Genomic DNA, 13,067 nt, shown 5'->3' with positions numbered 1-13,067 from the left:
GCACCAACTTAGAGGCTGCCTCAGGTCCGTGGCTCACAAGTTTTGCACATGGGTCACAGCAGGAATTCTCACCGCATACTCAGACCTAACTTCATGTTCCAGACTCAGGAAGCACTAGCTTTAACTGAACCTCCTTTTGGCAGTTTCTGTGCAACGTATGTGGCAGAAGTGACATTAATTGCCTGATGAATTCATTTAAAGCAGAGAGACTTGGAGGGCATGCTGACCCACTGAACATGGATCTTGAGGGATTACCTCCAAGCAGAATCCTCTCTGTTAGCTGGCTTGAACCCCAAAAGGCAGGAAGGAACAAGTTGAGCCAGATACAGTGTGAGCTCCTGAAAGAGGGTGTAACTTTAAAACTAGGAGTGAAAAAGTCTCCTATTTTCCAAGCATGGGGCACAAGCTGCGAGCTGGGTTAGCTATCCATATCTCTACTCCAGACTCAGCACAGATAGGCTCAGGCCGCTGGGGCTCCATTTTCTTCAGTGCTTTAAAAATTTGTGCATCCAAACTGTCTAGGCTCCCCCAAAGCCAGTATGTGCAGTAGGATCAAAAACCCATTGCCATTGTTCTTGAGTTCTCAGTAGTCCTCATTGTCCGCTATGTTCAGCAAGTCCAGTTTTATCCATGCTTTTTCAGACCTGGATGGAGATGGGTGGTCCTTTGACTTCCCACAGGTCAGGGAACCCTGATTGCTCTTCGAGCTGATGAGGGAGGGGGACTTGATCGGGGGAGGGGAAGGGAAATGGGAGGCGGTGGTGGGGAGGAGGCAGAAATCTTTAATAAATAAATAAATTTTAAAAAAGTAAAATAAAAAAGTAAAAAAAAATAAATAAATAAAAAAGATTTGTGCAAAATTGCTTAGCCTTCTGGTTCCTGGTAAAAGGACAGCCTGCTTATAGAAAGAAAAAAAAAGAGGAAGAAAGATGATTAAGTCGCTAAAGTCACTAGGACCTGGGGAACTCAGAGACCTTCTGGGTCTCCTCTCTTCTTTTAAACAGGACAGGTAGACAAACGCTACACATGGTTACATGATTGTTGTAAAGGTTATAAAAGATCATGGCAAGGGGTGTGAAAGAGCTGGCCCTGTCACACAGGAAGGGATGTCCCTTGTCCTCTAAGGATTAGAACATGGGCCCAATGCCCTTTTATTGTATGACTAGGTTCATGGTCAGTCCCCTGCCTCTGTGTGTGTGTGTGTGTGTGTGTGTGTGTGTGTGTGTGTGTGTGTGTGTGTGTATTGAGATAGAGAGAGACAGACAGAGACAGATACACACACATATAAACGTGCACACACCGAGAGAGGGAGAGAGAGAGAGAGAGAGAGAGAGAGAGAGAGAGAGAGAGAGAGAGAGCCTTATTCTCTCCACACAGTTCAGCCATCCACCCTGTAATTCTTGGGGGTCCTTTGTGTATTCATCACATGCCCCTTAGCCCTATAAGTGTATGAAATTGCTACTAAATTATAGAGACACACATGCAAAAAAACAGAGCTGCAGAGGAGTTTTTAAATCAACTCTGCCTGGTCCTGATATACAAGTGTGCATCAATGGACGCAGGAGGTTTCTTAAGCAAGTCTGCCTTGTCCTTATGTATAGAAGTGCATGCTAATGTATAGAAGTGCACAGCACTGAACAGCCAGAAGGTCCACGGGGCTGGGTATATAATGCATGGGACTAGAGCAAACTGAAACTTGTTTCAAAAGTGTTGAGGTTGGGCTCCCACAGCACCAAGTCATGGAGCCAGAGAGGTGGTCTAGGGGCCTCACTGAAGAAGGAAGGGCCTTCCAAAACAAAGGGATTACATGTAGAGAGGCCTGGAGGCATGAAGAGATTTGGTTCATTGATTTAGGTATAATGGGTTCCAACTGATGGACCAAAGGGAGAATGCAGTGAGGTGCTGGGATGCTGGGATGCAGGGAATGGAGTGGCGTGGAGTCACAAGAGCTAAGAGGCTGAACTAAGGGGCAGTGGTGGGGCAGTGGGGAGGAGGAACTCGGTCCTGAGAGTGATAGAAACCCTGGCATGCGTAAGACATAAAACCACACCGTGTTGCAAGTTTATCTCAGTGATGTGGATGATCAGGGGGTGGATTTGAGGAGGGGAGCCTGCAGATACTTTGTTCTGGGACTTGTTCCACCAGTAGCTTTGGAAGACCAGCCTTACAGAATGGCTTCTTGTCTGCAGATGTGATCTCTTAAAAGGAGAGAGTGAATTCACATGTGCTCTCTTGGGTGGTGAAGACTGGGTGAGCAGGCACGAAGCAGTGTGTGGCCAGTTCCCAGCTCCCTCGAGTCCCAACTCTGCTCTCCCCACACCCCTAACAAATATATATGTGTATATACATCTTTGTGGTTCTTGCAACATGCCTTCAACCTTGGGAAGAGATGGTGGGCAGGAAGAGTGCAGAGAGATGTTGAAGGAGGCAGAGGGGCACCCTTTTTTAATTTCTTCACACCGAGATCATTTGACCCTTTAGGAAGCCATCCTCCAAGATACATCAACCACTGCATAAATTGCTTTGAATGATTAAAGTGTGCTGTTTTCAGCCCATTGCAGTAGAGTTTATTTATAATTGGAGCCACAGTTTGCATGCACTTTAAATGCAAAGGAGGGCTTTAACTGTCGAGTTATTATATTACTTGAGTTTAATTAATAACACACTAATCGTGGAAGCCAACATCAAGAGTCACACCATATTGTTTATATTACGTTTGGAAACGTTTGAAGTGATTTAGCCATCTGAAAAATGAACCTCAAAACACAGACTTATCCTCTGACAGATATGGGAGACCCTTCATCTTCTGTGCTCTAATACTTCTTAAGACACACAGAGAGGGGTCCCCCTTAGGGGTTGTGATGAAGAGACTCGTGTCCTTAGAAGGAAGATATGCTTATATCTTAAAATGAGCCAATGGGAAAAGGCTTGCAATCAGTTGGAACCGCTTTGAAAGATGGCTAACAAAAGGTTACAGGAAATGATAAAGGAAAATTAAAAAGCCATAGAATCAGATGAGAACACGACTTAGGGCTTGATTTAGCTTCTCCTCTAAGCCCATTTCCCCCAAATGTGGACACTGAAATTCATGAAGTCAAACTTTATTTTTTCTGAAAATGGCCCAAGAAGAGAACTCCCTCTCTTCATCTCAAACTTTCATTTCCTTTTACTATTAAAATCTGTGTGTATGTAGTGGTCTGGAGTGTGCCCTGTGTGGAGACACGTGCACTGATGTGTGTGTATGTGCATGTGGCATCTAGAGGACAACCTCAAATGTTGTTCTTTGGGGACCATCCACCTTGTTTTGAGAAGAGCTTCTCACTGGCCTGGAGTTAGTCACGTGGGATGGTACCCAGAGAGACCCAGAGACCTGCCTGCCTCTGTCTTGCCAATTCTAGCAATACAAATACGTGCTGCCATACCCAGCTCTACGCTAACCCAGGGTCTGAGGGTCAGACCCTGGTCTTCACACTCTCAACGTAAGCCTTTACCAACTGCATCCTCCCAGATCCCTACTATTTTAAGTCCGGTTTATTGCTGCCTGAGAAATACTGCTTCCCCTCCTTTAAAAGTACGGACCTAAGTTGGCAGTGGTGACACACACCTTTAATCCCAGCACTCAGGAGGCAGGGGCGGGCAGATCTCTGTGAGTTTGAGGCCAGCCTGGTCTACAAGAGCTAGTTCCAGGACAGGCTCCAAAGCAACAGAGAAAGCCTGCCTTGAAAAATACAAAACAAGCAAAGAAAAATGTACAGACCGAATTAAAAGCAAGCTTAGTTAACCCCTCATGTGAGCTTTCTTCCACAGGAAGGGTTTCTTGCAGAGAGATCTATGTCATGACCTCCCCTTGTCATTATGAGCACAGCACTCCTAAATCAGGACTCAGCAGCCTCACCTGGAGCACACCCCATGCTCTAGACTGTAGCCCAGGTCTACAGACGACCTCTGCACAGATTGTCTCGCCATCCTTTACTCAAGACAAGAGTCACTGACTTTACACTGTGAACTCAGGGCAACCACTGAATAGAGCTTCTGCCATGGGTCTAGGCTTCAGATACTGTTATAGGTTGAACTAAGTATGGTATCCAGGGCAAACACAGTCAATACAAAAGTTGTTTGTCATAGCCAGAACCTGGAAACAACCTAAATGCTCCTCGACCGAAGACTGGATAAGGAAAATGTGGTACATTTACACAATGGAGTACTACACAGCAAAAAAAATATAACAACATTTTGAATTTGCAGTGTTGGGACCAATTAAGTCCTGGCCTTCAGCTGGATGTTGGGATTAATTGAGTCTTGGCTTTTAGCTGCTCTACCCTGCTAGAACCTTCTAAGTTGCTAGAAGCTGTGCCTAGTTAGAGGATCAGAGGATGGGATTATCGCCTGTTGGCCATTGACTGCAGTGTATTTAAGTCTACATGGTGTTAATAAAGAGGGGCTTTGGTATCAGTATTAAAAGGTCTGCATGTCAGTCTGTCTCTGCATGTGTATTCTCAACCTCCAGCCCCTTACCCGAAGCTTGTGAAATGAGTTCTAGTACACATAACGCAGACACGGGGGGCACGGTGTGCGGCATTGCAGGAAAATGGACGGAGCTAGAAAACATTATTTTGAGTGAGGTAACCCAGACACAGAAAGACAATTATCACATGTACTCACTCATAGGTGGTTTTTAAACATAAAGAAAAGAAAGCCAGCCTACAAACCACAATCCCAGAGAACTTAGACAACAATGAGGACACTAAGAGAGACTCACATAGATCTAATCTACATGGGAAGTAGAAAAAGACAAGATCTCCTGAGTAAATTGGGAGCATGGGGACCTTGGGGGGAAAGTTGAAGGGGAGCAGGGAGAGGCAGGTAGGGGAGCAGAGAAAAATGTAGAGCTCAATAAAAATCAATAAAAAATATTGGGAAGAGATAATGCACACATACATTAGCATATATATACACATATACATCAAGGTTCTATATCTGCAGGTTCAACCAGATAAAAAATAATACTCAAGAAAAATTGCTGTAGGGAACATGTATAGATTTTGTCACTATTCCCTGAATCCTGTATCACAGTCATCCCCATTATATCCACATTATAATAGAAATCTGCTGCCTACTAATACCGCACCAGTAGGTGTCAGGGAGTTGAACGAGGACATCATGGGTTCAAAGCCTGACGGTTACTAGGGATGCATGTGCTGATCAGAGGTGTGCAGATGCCCTGTAAGGCCACCTAGAAGACATTTCCTGCATTACTGGACACATCATGTTTGTCACAGCCAGGCAGCTCCGTGTAGAAATAGCCACAGGCAACACATACATATAGGCACAACTGTGCCCTAAGAAATCCTACTGAAAGTGAAATTCTGAATTTTATATAATTTCCCTGTGCTGTGAACTACATTCATGGGTAGTGTGAACCATATAAAGATGCTAGAACTGTTCTGAGGCCATGGATGTCTCAAGCAGGCAGTGGGCTAGACCTGGCATCCCTGATGACAAAGTCTGCTTATCTTTCTACAGAAGTTTTAGATAATTTCCCTGTGCTGTGAACTACATTCATGGGTAGCGTGAACCATATAAAGATGCTAGAACTATTCTGAGGCCATGGATGTCGCAAGCAGGCAGTAGGCTAGACCTGGCATCCCTGGTGACAAAGTCTGCTTATCTTTCAACTCCTTTCTTCCTACTTGCTGGTAAAGGCCTTTCTGAGAGAGGATCTACAATTGAGAAGGAGGCACAGGGGAGCCCGAATAGAAAGTTTGTTTGAGACCAGGCATGGTGTTCATAAGGTGGGTTAGACCACGCTGTCAGGGGGTGTATATAGTATGTGAGTAATGCAGTGTTTATCCCATTGAAGCCCGGGACACGATGGCAAATGCCCCTTAAGTGACTGACCTGGCCAAGTCATCTTATAGAGAGACAGTTCTTGTGACCAGATGAATCTGGAAGGGGAGGGACTAGTTCTTACCATCAGCAAGGGCATGGTCACACAGTCAGAGAAAGGAGCTCTCCAAGGAGCACTGGGTTAATGGAAACCTTAGTATGAAACTCGTCAATTCTGAGCAAATTCCCCACTTTAGAGAAAACCTGGCAAAAATAAACATTTATGGTTTTGGGTGGTAGTAGGGGTATCCTTATTTCTTCCTACAAGACAACACCTGGAAGTGCCATTTTCAATGGATTCTAGACAGTAGCCCACTAAGTGACCAGGGGGTCCCCACTAGTGAGCACGTACCCTCTTAATCTCATACTACTTTACTGTAATGGATATAAAACAAGGCCTTCGGTGACCTTGAAACCCCTGATCCTTGCATATCACTGTCGATATCATCATGCAGATATATCTATATATCTATATGTACCTATAGATAGATAGATTGATTAATAGATAGATAGATAGATAGATAGATAGATAGATAGATAGATAGGTGTGTGTGTATGAACAATCCATTGACAGATACTTTCAATGTTTTCTTCCTTACCATAAAATTTATTGACAGTGTGCCTTTGAAGCTATCTATTTTCTTAGACTATTGGACTTCAAATTCATAAAATTAAAATCAACACAGCTAGATATATGGCTGAAGTTTCGTTAGGGTCTAAGCAACTATCTTTCCCTTTTGATGGTTTTTCCCCAGAGCACAGGGTCTCGGTCAGATAACCAGGATTTAGATGCCTGGGTAATAAGATGCCCTTTCTGACCTGGATCCTTGGGCATATTCTGCCCAGTCCCATCCACAGTACTGAGGACTTACTCCATCCACCTGGCAGTGGGACCTTCCAGTTTCTGATTTTCCAATACGCACGGGGCGATGGGTCCTGCCCTTCATTCCCAGGAGCCCCAAAGGTCCCTTGTTTCCTAGCTGCTGCTTTAACTGATGAGCAGAATTATTTGTTGCTGCCTTCTCTGAGAGAACAAACAAGGCAATAGATGTAAAATTGTGCCATCTCCCAAGATGCACATGGCCATATGTCAGAATCCTCAGGACTCAGAGTTGTGTTTATCTGTTCACAGATCTTGAGCTCTGCAAAGGGGATACTGGGTCCCTTCTTTGGTGACAGTGGGGAGCCCACAGCACGCTGCCTGGGACGATGGAGCTGTCAGATGACATGTCTCCCAATAAACAAGAGGTGTTTGGATCATCATATCCTGTAAGTGCTGTATGAAGGAACGGCACAGGAGCACAATCCCAGGATTCCCCGGACGTTATAAATTCTCCATGTGTTTTCCCTGAGTTTTACAATATGTGCCCCTGATGTCAAGATGTGTATTAGGGTCTTTAAACAGTAATAAATGACGACGCAGCGATAACCATGGAAAATCGATGGTAAAACGGGCAAACAATATCTCATTACTGGCTTGAGCGAAATAGAAATCAGGGCACATTTCCAAGATTAGGAACTAGATTAGAAATTTGACAACATGATAACTTTTAACAAAAATGGGATTCAGCAACAATGCAGGATAGAAGAGGCATGACGGTAATCAACACAATATAATATGGCATTTTTGCGGTGTCGCGGGCGCTGCCTGAACCGTTTCATCTGTGGGAAGATCTCCTACAGGCTGGAATCAGAAAGTGTGTTTTATCACACACTTTAAGCATTACCTGATGTTGTCCTTTTCAAGATTTGTGAATATAAAAGATGAATTCTTCTCTAGTTTATGGATTTCTGAGTCACGTGGGTACAGTCCATAAATTCCCAGGGATTTACAAATTCCTGCTCTCTGATTCTGTGTGACTGCAGCCCAGAGAACTGTGGGGCAGAGGCAGAAGGAACAGCACGGCAGGAAGCTGTCTGCTCTCTGTGTTGGCAAAATATATAGGAATGTGGAAACGATCTTTCGGATGAACCGCTTCTCTCTGGTCAGCGTCATTCATTGTGTGGGTGAGGATGGTTTACTCATCCTGGGTCAAGCTTGGTTTTGTGGTCACTTACTAAGAAAATAGTTCAACCTCAAAATGCAAAGCTTTGAAATCCCTTTTTACTTTGGGCTCCAAATGGACAGCAAACCTGACAAAAGTGTTGTGGGTGATGTTTGAACTTTGTCCCCTGTGATGTGAGTCCAATAAGATTTATAGCAGTGACAACAAAAACAAATTAGCACCTATGGACAGTGTCAGCTTGATGTCATTTTCAGAAGGTACCTTAGCCACAAAGTGTGTAAAGTAAAACAGGTTTGTCATAACCAAAACTCGAAGATGGGTCAACACTGAAGTTCACAGAAGGACTAAGACTTGGGATACTTTGCCAGGTCTGGAAGTAAGGTTGTGAGCACCGAACTGTGGCATCTCTGTGCCCAGAGCACAGCCCTCCTACTAAAGAATCAGTGTTCCTCTTTTCTAAGCCGTGTCCTACAGACCCATCACGGGTTTGGGAAAATGTGTCTGATCTATGTCCTCCACTGAGCATCCTGGGTTAACAACACAATGTGTTATAGTGTGAAGATGGTGACTTCAAGTGATCCGGAGCTGTGGTCACTGCCAAGTTCAGCTACCAGGAGATCCCGCTGGACTGCTGCATAGCATTGTGTGGGCAAACATCAAAATCCAAAGTGCAAGGGGTAGGGTCCACTGACGGTATGCTGCATTCACACCAATGTGGGGATATAAAGTCATCGGTTGTCTGTAGGGAGACCCTAGGGAAGGAGCTGTGTCAGGTCAGCAAGGGTAAGCCAAAGCCAGCCTATGCATGCTGCAAGAATGGATGTCTCCTTCTCTCTGGAAACCAAAATCGGATGCAGAGACACAGACACACCTCTGTGATGGAGGAAAGAAAAGGGCTTGAAGAACCCTTGGTTCCAGAGTTGCCACCACCAGAACTCCCAATATGTAATCAATCACCCATCACTGCTGGCCCTCAGGCAGGTAAGGCACCCAAGGTAGAGGGCACAGTCTGGCTACTCACAAGGAGTCCACATAGCCACACCTGGTGTCTCCCCTATTTTAGGGACTTAGCCTGCTTCTTCCAGCTTCAGCTTTGTGAATGGCAAATGAGCCATCTCTGAGTTACAGGAGGCCAGCCCTCCCTCTTCTACCCATCCTCACACACTTTCCTGAATGTTCTGCTGTGATCCCATCTGGCAGGTGAGGGCCTTCCTTGGGATTTCTGTTTGCTGTCCAGTGGAGAGGTCAGTGGGGTGAGGGGCAGCAGAGGGCCAGAGCTCTTCGTAAGAAGTCTCAGCTCCAACTTCCATAGGTGAACAAGTAGGCTCCTTCCTGCTTTCTCTCCCATGATGGCAGTATGGAGAGGGATGTAGGCTGAGCCTGCCCACCATCATCTGGCTGCCACAGGGCAATGCAAGGGTAAGGTCATGGAAGATAGGCCAGAGGACTGGCAAAATTGCACACCATGGCGGAGTGGAAATTGTCGTGACTTTGTAGTTCACCAGCCACCAGTAATACTGTCACCTGAGACCCAAGCAGGTCGGTAAACCCTCCATCTCTTGAATGGGCATCTGCATTTCTTCAGTATCACCAGGATGTCCATGTGGCATTACCTTTAGGGAATCATTTGTCTAAAGGACTACAAGACTCATCTGTTGATGGGGGAGCAGAGATTGATCCAACCAGTGGGCCAAGAGCAACAGTCTACGTTGTCTCCTAGAGTGTGCAATGGAGAGAGGCAGTGTGAACACAGGCTACAAGGTTACTGAAGCTCCATCCTTCCCACTTACAGTGGGATGCTGAGGCTATGGAGGAGACCCTGGATTCTCAAAAGGAGTCTGCATGAGCCAGCTTGAGTGTTCCCCTCTTCTTCCTCACTCCCTGATCATCCTAGTTCAGGTTTATGTGCTGGGGTCAGGGCATCCCGCGGGCATTTCTGAGCATCGTCCCAACCTCAGCATCATGTCCTTGTTTGCAGAGCTGAACTTGGGTTGTGACGCCATTCCCAGAAACTCAGTCTTAACAAAATCTAGTATCTTTACAAGTCTGGAAAGCAATGAGGTCATCGGCTTTTTCCTACGCTTCAGTGAAGTACAGATTCTGGGGGACCACTCGGGTCCTAGCAGCAGCGACACTTTCCACGGGTTCCACGTTTGTCTATGGACATCTGTGAGCTCCCCCGGCTTTTTCCTAACGCTCCGTCAGCACCTCGCCCAACCTGATTGATATTTATGCAGAAATTCTGTTCGCAAAGTCCTTTTTACACATATGGCTTCATTTTATCTAATTAAGTAATAAATATGAAAAGCTTTTGCACAGAGGGGCAGATATAGAAAAGATGGCAGTCATAATGCGGAGAGTGTCACGTTTGTGAAGGGCATGACAAGCCTCAGAGTGTAGGTTCACTCAGTCTGTGAACTTACACTGTTTTCCTATTCATGCACAGGGATCGAAAGCTTTCCCTGGTCCTGTCCTGTCACCACCATGCTGGTTCTTACCCCAGGCCTGTGAGCACTAGGGCCAGCCAGCTTCAGTCAGGGACTGAGACCGCTGAAGGCTTGAGCCAAGAACAACCCTTCCTCCTTTGAATTGTTTTGCTGATACATTTTTGAAGCTCTCACAGAATCTATAACACAATGCAACTATCAGTCTGCCAAAATGGCTATATTTAACCCCAAATTAATGCTGACAAGATTATGAAACAACCAGGCACTCGAAGTACTTCAATGGCCATGAGGAATAGAAGTGATTCTGGAAACACTACTGAGAACGGGATCTATAAATATTAAATGTTCTCTGTCCCGCATTCTAGAGAATCCACTCCCTCATATTCATCCAGTTGGAAACTGCAGATCCATATTGTGGTGATTCGAATGAGAAATGTTTCCCCCAGGCTCATATGTTTAAGCATTTGGTCTCTTGTTAGTGGGGCTGCTTGGACTGGTTATGGCAGCCTTGGGATGTGGAGCCTTGCTGGAGGAGGTACACCACTGGGGGTGGGTTTGGAGAGTTTGTAGCCTCGCCCTACCCTGAGTACACTCTCTGCCTCCATGCCTATCTGAAATCTGGACATTGAGCTTCCCGACTCAGCTGTTGGCTGCCTTGCCTTCCATGCTCTGTAGACCTTCCATGTTTTTATCTGCATTGTCTGATAGTTGGTGGTGACAGACATTTTCTTTCATTTTCTTATTGCCCATTTGTCTCTATCCCTTTATGAGGTATTTATTGCTGTTTCTATTACTCTGTTTTTCTTCGTGTTATCAGATCCATAGGTATCTCATCATTTGGGGACACACAAATGATGTATGTGTGTGTGTGGGGGGTGTACTGAGTTAGTTGTTTTTGCATGCATGTTATACATACTGTTTTTGTGCTTCCTTTTAAGATAGGAAGATTTATGATGGGTTCTGGATTCAGAAAGATCAACCCCACATAGTAAGGACAGTGTGGTAAGCCACAGCCATTCACACTGTGGTGGGTACCCTCCTGGCCTTCCCCTTCACCACTTTGTTCTTCTGGGACCTCCACTCCACAGGGATAGTACCATGAACCTCCAGAGATCTCTCCCTGCTCTCCAGTTAATCTGAAATATCCTCACTGACATCATTCAGAGGCCCGTCAGTCTCCTTGGTGATTCTGAATAAGCAAACTGACAAAGATTAGCCACTTTATAACACAAAAGCATAATAAACCATAATTTATTACATTGCATGTACATTATGTATGTGTGAGTATATAAAAACATTAAAGTATATATATAATTATATATATATTTGTAAGAAAAGGTCTTACTATGTAGCCCTACCTGTCCTAGAACTCATTACGTAGACCAAGCTTGCCTCGAACTCACAGAGACCTGCCTGCCTCTGCCTCTTGACTGCTGGGATTAAAGTTGTGCTACCATGCTTTGCTTTATTCAAGTATATTCTGCATCTCTAGCATATGTGAAATACATATGTAATGCTATATATAATTTATACAGTTAATTGGTAACATATTTTAGAAAATTTTAATTATGCTAAAAACATAACAAAATTTACCATGTTAACTATTTTTAATAATGTAGTCCCACCGTGTTAAGTGTTAAAGTGCTTTTAATTCCCTGAAGAGTTTTTCTTCTACCCCAAATGCTTTCTTTTTATGCATCCAGCTTGTTTTCAGTCAAGGCAATGTCTTCTTTTATCTCTGCCTTACATAACTGCCTTCTGTTCCCCGCATTGTCTCCTGCTCCAGTCTGGCTTTGAATGGACCTTCCATGCCTTTCTCAGATCCCCATGATCCTTTGCTGTTCTTCACAAGGCAGTTTGGTGCCAACGCCTGTGGAGACTGTGTGGGACAGACAGTTTTGTCAGATGGAGAGAGATGATTCTGCTTAAGGCCACATTTCAATATGACTAGGGCCTACGATCACTGGTTAGCGCCTGTGTCAACCCCCTCGTGGATTGGCATCTCCACTCACCAGGTTCCTGCGCCAGGAAGTAAGTCGAGGCAGTAAGTTGTTTCATCTTCTGGAACTTTCTCGCTCTAATTTTTCAGTAACCAAAGGCAAATTTTCTTGTGACTGGCAGAAAGCGATAAGGGATACACTGGACCATGACAGAAGGAACTAAGCCTTTCAACCTGTCTTTCGGGTTCCATCTGAATTTGATGCCAACCTGCAAGAGGTTATTAGTGATGTACTGTCAACTCCACTTCTGGGTCCCAAGAACGCAGCTCAGAGCTCTTTGCAGTCTGTTTTATAGGCAGTGCCTTGGCTCACCCCAGAGATGTGTGGCTCTTCTGTATCCATTAAAAGGACCCTGGTGCCCTTTGCTTGTGGTTCCTGCCACTGAGCCAGTCCTTGCCAATGTGCTTGTTTTAATGGTGACATTAGAGGAAGCTCGGGAGACCATTGCCTGATGGAGGAGGGTCATTTGTCTATGCATTACTTTCATTGGTTAATAAAGAAACTGCCTTGGTTTTTGATAGGACAACAGCTTAGATAGGCAGAGTAGACAGAACAGAATGCTGGGAGGAAGAAGGCAGTGAGGCAGCTGCCATGGAGCCAGCTGCCAGGTCAGACATGCTGAATCTTTCCCAATAAGCCACCACCTTGTGGTGCTACACAGATTATTAGAAATGGGTTAGTCAAGAAGTGAGAGTTAGCCAGTAAGAGGCTAGAGATAATGGGCCAGG

Source organism: Microtus ochrogaster, chromosome 1, assembly GCF_000317375.1.
Source record: "Microtus ochrogaster isolate Prairie Vole_2 chromosome 1, MicOch1.0, whole genome shotgun sequence".
NCBI classification, from domain to species: domain Eukaryota; kingdom Metazoa; phylum Chordata; class Mammalia; order Rodentia; family Cricetidae; genus Microtus; species Microtus ochrogaster.
Note: the sequence above shows the minus strand (reverse complement) of the source record.